This window comes from Octodon degus, unplaced genomic scaffold, assembly GCF_000260255.1.
Source record: "Octodon degus isolate 3935 unplaced genomic scaffold, OctDeg1.0 scaffold00086, whole genome shotgun sequence".
In the NCBI taxonomy this organism is placed as follows: Eukaryota; Metazoa; Chordata; class Mammalia; order Rodentia; family Octodontidae; genus Octodon; species Octodon degus.
The window spans coordinates 5,665,347-5,674,839 of NW_004524662.1; the positions used below are offsets into that span (position 1 = coordinate 5,665,347).

The following is a 9,493-nucleotide window of genomic DNA, read 5'->3' on the forward strand; positions in this document are numbered from 1 at the left end:
CTCACCCCTGTTTATTGTGGCACCGTTAGCCAGGATATGGAATCAGCCTATATGGTCATCAACAGATAAACAGATAAAACTTATTGTATATATATTTCCACTATGAAGGATGAAATGATATTATTTGCAAAGAAATAGATGAAATTGGAGGATAAAGTAACTTTTAAATAAAGTAAACCAGACAAAGATAAATATTGGACTTCACAAGTTCAGGAAATAAAGGCAAAAGAACTTATAAATGATGTCACATCAAATGAAAAATGTTAATTCCAGCAAATAAAATAGCAAACCGAGAGCAGAGATATACCATAGAAAAATCGTCATTGTTTTCTCTCATTCATGGAAACTAGAAAAAAAGACCTGAAAGTTAAAAGATTAGGAAGAGAAAGTGAGTGGGGAAGGATGAAAGAAAATAGAAGGGAGGAGGGACATGATCAAAGTATGATAGGGAAATGTCATAGTGAGACCCAGTAATTTTTATAATTGCTACATGTTAATACTTATAATAATAAAATAATTATATATTTAATTAGCTTAAGAAATCATTATTACAAGAAAATAAGTATGTAATTATTCAGTTAATAACTACAGCCCTTGATTTTAAAAGATTATGTTCAACATATCCTGTTTAAGAAGGTTAAGAAGGTTAAGAAATTTTTAGTGCACTGAGATCTTTGAAGAAGTCAAGATTAATAGAAATTGCACCACAACCTATTTGTATTTTTGTTTTATTGAGACTGTGTCTTGCTATGAAATTTAGGCTGGTCTTGAAGTCACTATGGAGCCTAGGCTGGCCTCAAACTCACAGCAGTCCCCCTGCCTCAGTCTCTTGAGTGCTAGAATTACAGGCATGTGCCACGACACCTGCTTTCTACTTTGGTTTGTAAGAACCACTGTACTAGCAACAAATTTATTGTTAATGGAACATGAGTGCAAATGGGTGATTCTGCTCTGCATCATTATAAGTCCACTTTATAGCCCTACTGACTTAAATCACATATCTTTATTTTATATTTATAACTTGAATGAAAAGTTAGATTAATGACTTTATTTCATAAATTACAATTGCTTGTCATATTTTCTCCTACTTCTGTGATGATTATAAAACCATAGAATATTGCTTTATATTATCACAAAATTCAAGCTGTAGAGAAAGTAGTTATACATAATCCCATTCCCTACACAGCTGTTATAATTTTCCATACAAATGTATGTTTTTTGAAGTTTCAGTAGTAGTTGTATTCAGAATAATAGTCTTTCTTTTCCATTGAGTCACCTGTTATTCTTGTTAGTAATTGTTACCTCTAAAATATTTATAAAATTCTAAGTGAATGAACCAAAGTAAAACTAAATATGTAATTTTACATATATAGATTTCTCTCTGTTATAAAAAGTGCATCCCTTCCCAGATTATGTAGTTTTAGATAATCCACGAAGTTCTAAATCCTCTTTATACCCATAATCTGTCTCTGAGGAAAGTAGCCTCAAATAGTTATTTCTTTATTAGGCTGTATAATATGTCATCCCTGTAAGCTACTAAGAATCTTGCATCTGTGCCTTAGCTGAGTGGAGCCATGTGTAACAAAAGGCCCAGGAGGTGGAACATAGGACACTCTACCTCCACTAGCAGGGCGCCATATTGGATGGCATGGAAATGAGCAAATCACCTTCTCAGTCTTGCTAAGCATAAACATGAGATTACACAGAGACAACGGTATGCTAAGTACACCCTTTTAGGGGAAAAAAAGGTTATCAGGACACCAAAGGTGTTGGCTCACCTGAACTACCACCACATTATATAATAATGTGCTCTGTCTCTAGTTTAGTGTAAAGTGTGGCATCCTGGCCAGTGTCAGGGGGCTGGGACTCAGTCATAGTTTAGCTCTCACTTGTTCATATCCATCTCACTTCCCCTGTAGAAGTAAATTCCACTATGTACAACATTACTTTTTCTTCTTTTCAATGACTTCCTTGGAATGAGTTAGCCAAAATGAAATAGAGGAGTATAAATGTATTTAAATGGCAAATGGCTATCTATCATCAATCTAACCTGGTAATATATTTATGAAGATCTTCCCATGGATATTCTGTTCTTTTTAGTCTTTGTCTTCTCTCTGAATCATCTTACTCATCTCCATATCTTAAAAAGCATCAAATTTATGACCTTATTCACTTGTAAAATGAATCATTGTTATGGTTTATATCTAGGTGATCCCCCTAAAACCTCAAGCACAGATAGGTGGACTTTGGGGATGCTATTAGATCATGGGTGTGTAGCAATCATTAATGAATTAGCCCAAGTCAAATGTGAGGTTTGGAGGTGAAGTCTGTCAGAGGTGGTGGATCACAGTCTGCATAGCCTGCAAGGGTATATCTCCCTCCCTCATCCTTGGATTTCTCTCTGCTTCCTGCTGCCATGCCATCAATACCTGATACCAACAACTTAAAGGAAGGCAGGTTTATTTTGGCTCACAATTTATAGAGGTTTCAGTGCAGAGTCAGGTGGCTTCAAGGCAGGACAGCACAGCAGAGGGGCATGGAAGATGGGAAGCAATTCATGCCATGGCAGAAGGAAGAGAAGAGAAATCAAGGAGGAGGGAGGTATATCATTCTAGACCATGTCCGCAATGGCCATCCTCCTCTGACAAGGCTTTACCTCCTAACATCACATTTAACTATAAAATCATCAGGAACTAATCCACTGATAAGTAGCACATCACCATAATCCAATCATCGCCCAAAAGCCACACATCCAAGAACATGAGGCCCAGGGGCAATATCTAGATATAAACCATAACATTCCCCTCTAGTTCCCGAAAGACTCATGCATGTCTGTTTGTGCAAAATGCATTTAGTTTATCTCAAAGAGCTGCTGAAGTCCTAACAATTTCAGCATTTCTGAAAAGTGCAAATCCAACATCTTCTTGAGATTTAAGGTGATCTTCTGCTACATTATAACATACATGTCCTTGAGTTCAACTGCAAAGAATCTTTATTCTCAACTGAAATCTCCTGAGTGTGGTCTTTTCCATTTGTTTTTTAATCAGCATTCTCATCTTCTAAACTCTGATCAGAATCTGCCAGCAAGCCTAGCTTACAGAATTATAGAGCTGCTTCTCTAGCCAGCATCAGCAAACATTTCCAAATTCCTCCCACAAACCACTTTTAAAGTCTTCTGAGCCACGTGGTCAGGTAGTTTCAGTAGCAAAACCCAACTCCTGGTACTAAAATCTTTCTTTTCTTTTTTTTTGGTCACTGATGCACTATTGTGCATATACCTGACACCTCTAACTTAAAAGAGGAGAGGGTTTATTTTAGTTCATAGTTTATAGAGTTTTTAGTCTATAATCAGCTGGCTCCAAGATCTTAGTTACTTTCTCACTGCTGAGACAATCATTATTTTAATAACTGACAAAAGTGAAATATAGGATCTATTAGGTTGATGTGATGTTTCTTGTCACCTAAGATTTTTATTTCACAAGTATTTAAGATTTTTTCAGGCTGTTGCACATGTATAAAAATAAGTACAAGTAAAATATATTGATTAATGCATTTACCATCATTTGGCTGTAGATTGAATGTCTCCTATCAGCCCAAGTAATTAAAGGCTTAGTCTATAGGGAAGTGGTAGAACTTTTGAAAGGTGGAGCCCAGTGGAGTAGAACCTTAAGGGGATGTGCATTTGTAAGGTATTTTTCCTAGGATTCTTTAACAGGTCTCTAGAGGTACTGTTTTAAAAGCTTTCATTTGGCCACATCCAGTCCTTTCTGCTTGTGGTTGAAGATGTACTCCTTGTTCCTGCACAAATCCCCACTGTTGTCATCTGACACAGCCAGAACTGAACCAGGGCAGGTGCTGTGCCGTTGGACCTCTAAAACTGTGAGTGAAATATTTTTTCTTTCTTTCTTTCTTTCTTTCTTTCTTTCTTTCTTTCTTTCTTTCTTTCTTTCTTTCTTTCTTTCTTTCTTTCTTTTGTGGAACCAGGGATTGAACTCAGGCTACTGAGCCATCTCCCCAACCCCTCTTTTCTTAAATTAGCAGCCTCAGGAATTTCTTTGTAGAGCTAACACAGTGTAACTAAATATCAGTACCCAACTCTTTAGTGTTACTTTCTTAATGCAAATTCATCTCCAGTCTCATTTCTCTACCACAGTGTTGTCCTTTGCTACATCAGGAGCATTGATAGATCAGTATTACTTAAAAGATTTTTCTATTAATGTCTAAGATTTTCATTCAAGTCACTGACACCCAAAGTTTTGATGTTAGCTGTTTTGATCTTTCTAAAACATGTTTAAAGAAGTCTTCAGATAACAAATAGCATACTTTGCTTGAATAGTCCTTAAATATTTTGTTGACTCAAATTTCCAGAGGGTCAGATTTGTGTAGTCCACATACTTGGACATACACAGACAATGTTACTGTTGCTTGATGATAATGATTATATTATAAATTGTGAGGCATGTTCTGATCTCAGGTATGTTAAAATGCAATGTGTTTGTATATGGCGTGCTCCCATGATTTCCGATATAATTCCATTCTAGATTGTCATATAAAATTGTCCTTCTTATTTTTACTTAGACAATATGTAGCTTGCTGTCACTGTGATGAAATGCCTGACAGACATCAACTTAATGAGGAAAGATTTATTTGGACTCACAGTTTCCGGGGTTGTTTGGCTCCACTGCTTACAGTTGTGGTAAGACAGAAGCATTATCCCAGAAGTGTGTGGTGGAAGAAAGCTGCTCAACATAGCACTGAGGAGGCAAAGAAAGCAAAGAGCCAGAGGAAACAATATAGTTTTCAAGGTCAGGTATGACAATAACCCACTCCCTCACTGAGGCTCTATTTTCTCTTTGCATCACATCCCAGTGATGCTATCAAATTATGATGTCATCCACTGGTGAAGTTTGAGTTCTCATGATCCAATCACATCCCCCAAAGCCCACCAGCTGAATATCAAGCTTTAGCATGTAAGTTTTGGGCAGCATTCAGATCGAATCCATAACAGATGACTCCCATATGCTTGAAACTCACTTGTATCTATGAGAGTTTTCTGCCACTGCTGTAAAAATATTTTCATATTAAATAAAAAATATTTTCATTAAGTGACCTAATGGCTTAAAAAAGTACAATATTTTGTCACAATTCATGAAGTCAGAAGTTCAACATAGGGTTCAATAGACTAAAATAAGCATGTCAGTAGGGATGGATTACTTCTGGAAGTTCTAGTGGAAGATCCATTTTTTTTTCTTTGTCTTTTTCAACTTTTAGAGCCTGACTGTATTCCTTGGCTTGTGGTCCCTTCCACCTATGAAGCCTGCTATAGACAGTCTTTCCTAATTCCCATTATCTGAAACTTACTCTTTTGCTTTTCTCTTTTACTAGTGCTTATGACTATGTTGGGCCCATCCAAGCAGTGCGCCATGAGCACCTCACCTGAGGATTTTTAATTTTTCATTTTTAGTGTTTAGAGATAGAATCTGGATATGTAGGTCTAACTGACCTTGAACTCATTATGTAGCCCAGGCTGGCCTCAAAGTCATGGGGATCCTCCTGCCTCAGTCTCTCAATCACTGGGATTACAGGCATGCATCACCATACCTGGCTCAGAATTCTTAATTTCATCCTATCTGCAAAGTCTTTTTTTCTTTTGAGACAGGGTCTCACTATGTAGCTCAAGTTGCTCACTTTTGTAGCCTCTGGGCTGGTAGAGATCCTCCTGGCTCAACCTCCTGAGGACTGGGATTGCAGGCATGTACCACCATGCCCGGTTCTGGGGCCATACAGTGGGCACCTGCATCTGGAGCCAAGATAGCTCGCCCAAGGATCTGGGACTGTACAGCATGTGGGGCCAGGGATCAAACTCAGATCCTTGTGCTTATGCCTCTGAACTACCTCTCCAGCCCCCAAATTCTTTTTTTCTTGTGAGGAAATATATTCACATGTGTTGGGAACTAGGATTTGAATAGGTTTATTTTTTTTTTTATTTTTTATTGTGTGTGTGGGGATTATTCTGCCAACCACAATATCCAAAACTAAACTCATGTTATTTCTCCTTGATAAAATTCACTCCTTCTTCAGTCTTTTCTATCTCAATGATTTAAACCACAGCTCATCAGTTATTTGCGCCAGAAGACTGGACGTTATCCCGCAATCCCCCTTCTTACTCGCTTCCCATGTCCAATCAATCAACACGGTCTGCCATTTCTTCTTCCAGGAACGCACATCAGTCTTCTTAGTGCTACTTAAATTGTCACAACTCTGGGCCACATCCTCATCATCACCTCTTACCTGTTTTACTGCTGTAGCCTTCCAACCAGGCTCCTTGCCACCAGAAGTGATTTATTTCAAAACACACTGTAGCGAAATTTATCAGCAGGAAGTTTACTTTTTTAATACTTATTGAGCATCATGTGCTTCTGGGAGGAGAAACCCTGGTAAAGTAGCAAGGCATGCATTTGGATGTCCCTCCAAGGAAACTTTTCCACATCCTTAGCGCAGTTAGTAAGCTCCACATCATGTAGGTCAGGTACTGTTGTCCTGGTGGTGAGTCTGAACAACTTAGAGTCAGGTTTTGAAGAAGAGACTTAATTCTTCAAATTGGCCTTCTACCATGTTACCACCTTACACAGCTCACTCTCACTTGAAATTCAACATGTGCAAAGACAGACCTTCATGCAACTTCCCCACTTCTCTCATTGGTCCTCCCATCTCCTCTAGTTCATCCACCTTCACACTTATCCATGACTTACTCTAGCTGCCAAAACTGATTCATTCTCTCTCTCTCTCTCTCTCTCTCTCTCTCTCTCTCTCTCCCCCCCCCATTCCCTCTCTTCCTCCCCCCCCTTTCCTTTTGCTAATTTTTTCTTTCTTTCTTTTGCTGATGGCAGGTACTAGGGATTGAACCCAGGACCTTGATACTGTATGTTCCCTGATCTTTTTATTTTAAATTTTCTAAAATGTTGAGCCCAGTTCCAAGCTCTTAGGCCTTTGGCTGGGTGTTTTGAGCCCTCCTGGCTACTTCTCTCCCACGCTAAGCCTGTTGTCTTCTGCAGGAGTGCCGTCCCAACCACCAGCCCTTCTCTCTCTCTCTCTCTCTCTCTCTCTCTCTCTCTCTCTCTCTCTCTCTCTCTGCAGAACCAGGGATTGAACTCAGGCCCTTGTGCTTGTCAGGGAAGTGCTTATTCTACTGAGCCATGTCCACAGCCCCCAGCCCTCATCTATTATGCCAAGCTGCAGCAGCAACAGCAGAGCTGGAGGAGGAGCCAGGAGGCAGCAGAGGTCGGGAACCCATGGCATACAGTCAAGGAGGTGTCAAGAAGAAAGTATGCTACTACTATGACAGTGATATTGGAAATTGCTACTATGGACAGGTTCATCCCATGGAACCACATAGAATCCACATGACTCATAACTTGCTATTATAGCTTATACAGAAAAATGGAAATCTATAGGCCCCATAAAGCCACTGCCAAAGAAATGATGAAATACCATAGTGATGAGTATATCAAATTTCTGTGGTCCATATGACCAGATAACATGTCTGAGTGCAGTAAACAGATGCAGAGATTTAATGCTGGGAAAGACTGTCCAGTGTTTGATGGACTCTTTGAAATCTTCAGCTCTCCACTGGTGGCTAGGTTGCCGGGGCTGTGAAATTAAACTGGCCACAAACTGATATGGCTGTTAACTGGGCTGGTGGATTACATCATGCAAAAAAAAAATCAGAAGCATCAGGATTCTGTTATGTTAATGATATTGTGCTTGCAGTCCTTTATTTGCTAAAGTATCATCACAGTCCTATATATTGATATAGATATCTGTCATGGTGATGGTGTTGAAGAAGCTTTTTATACAACAGATCACATAATAACTGTTTCATTCCTTATATATGGGGAGTACTTTCCTGGCACAGGAGACTTGAGGGACGTTGGTGCTGGAAAAGGCAAATACTATGCTGTCAATTTTCCAATGAGAGATGGTATAGATGATCAGTCTTATGGACAGATATTTAAACCTATTATCTCAAAAGTGATGGAGATGTACCAGCCTGTGTGGTGGTTTTACATTGTGGTGCAGACTTTTTATCTGGTGATAGACTTGGGTGCTTCAATCTCACAGTCAAAAGTCATGTAAGTGTATAGAAGTTGTAAAAACTTTCAACTTGCCATTACTGATGCTCGGTGGAGGTGGCTATACAATCCATAATGTTGCTCAGTGCTGGATATATGAGACTGCGGTTGCTCTTGATTGTGAAATTGCTAATAAGTTGCCATATAATGATTATTTTGAGTATTTTGGACCAGACTTCAAGCTGCACATTGGTCCTTCAAACATGACAAATCAGAACACTCCAGAATATATGGAAAAGATAAAACAGAATTTATTTAAAAATTTGCGCATGTTACCTCATGCACCTAGTGTTCAGAGGCAAGCTATCCCAGAAGATGCTGTTCATGAGGACAGTGGAGATAAAGGTGGAGAGGGTCCAGACAAGAGGATTTCTATTCAAGCATCAGACAAGTGGATAGCTTGTGATGAAGAATTCCCAGATTCTGAGGATGAAGGGGAAGGAGGTCATACAAATGTGGCTGATTATAGAAAAAGGAGCAAAGAAAGCAAAAACTGAAGAAGACAAGAAGGAAGCAGAAGACAAAAAAGTAGATGTAAAAGAAGATTGAAGGACAGTAGTGGTGAAAAAACAGATACCAAAGGAGCCAAATCATAACAACTCAGGAACCCTTGAATTTGAGAGTCTTCCCAACTTTAGAAAATGATTAAAAAGTGAGGACAAGCCATACAGTTATATGTACAAGATGGGTAAGTCAATGATCCTGAGAATCTTCAGAAGATTTTTGAATCTAGCAGTTAATTAGAAAGATTCTCACCCTGACTAACTATATATACTAATACCTATAAACTAAGCACTGGCACTAGAGATAGCAATTTGTAATAGTAGGTTCATACTTGGAGTGCCTGTCATTCTGATCTTCTGAATACGGGCTGCTTGTCATGACATGCCAGTTGCTGCTGTGCTGTCTCTCGGGTAGATGATTGTTCAAAAATGAAGGGGGTAGTGAATGAAGGCAGGAGACAGGAAAAGGAGTATTGTGGGACTGTCCTGCAACAATGTTGTATATGGTTAGATTTCTGGACTTATGTGTAAACATATATAATTCTTTATTCCTATTTTTAAAATATATTTTAATCTTTTAATTTTTTTGTCATATTCTGTAGGGACTTAAAGTTTAACATATCAATACATGATGAAAAATACCTGTTCCATGTTATGCCTAAGATGTTTAATATTCAGACAGATAGTGAGGTTAAGCTCAACAGCCTCGGTTATATGGTAATAACAATAAGCTTCACTTCTGGAGGGTTAACATCCTAAGTTTGCAGACCAAACTTAGAGAAAAAGGAGGGCCGCAAGGAAAGTCAACATTTTGGCCCTAACTTTCCAAGGTCAATTAAGACTCAGGACATATGAGAA

General features: G+C 38.7%; 1 pseudogene; it reads left to right on the forward strand.

Annotated features, from left to right (window-relative positions):
- Nucleotides 1-7,292: 7,292 nt before the first annotated feature.
- LOC101565001 lies at nt 7,293-8,746 on the forward strand (annotated as a pseudogene).
- The last annotated feature ends 747 nt before the right edge of the window (nt 8,747-9,493 follow it).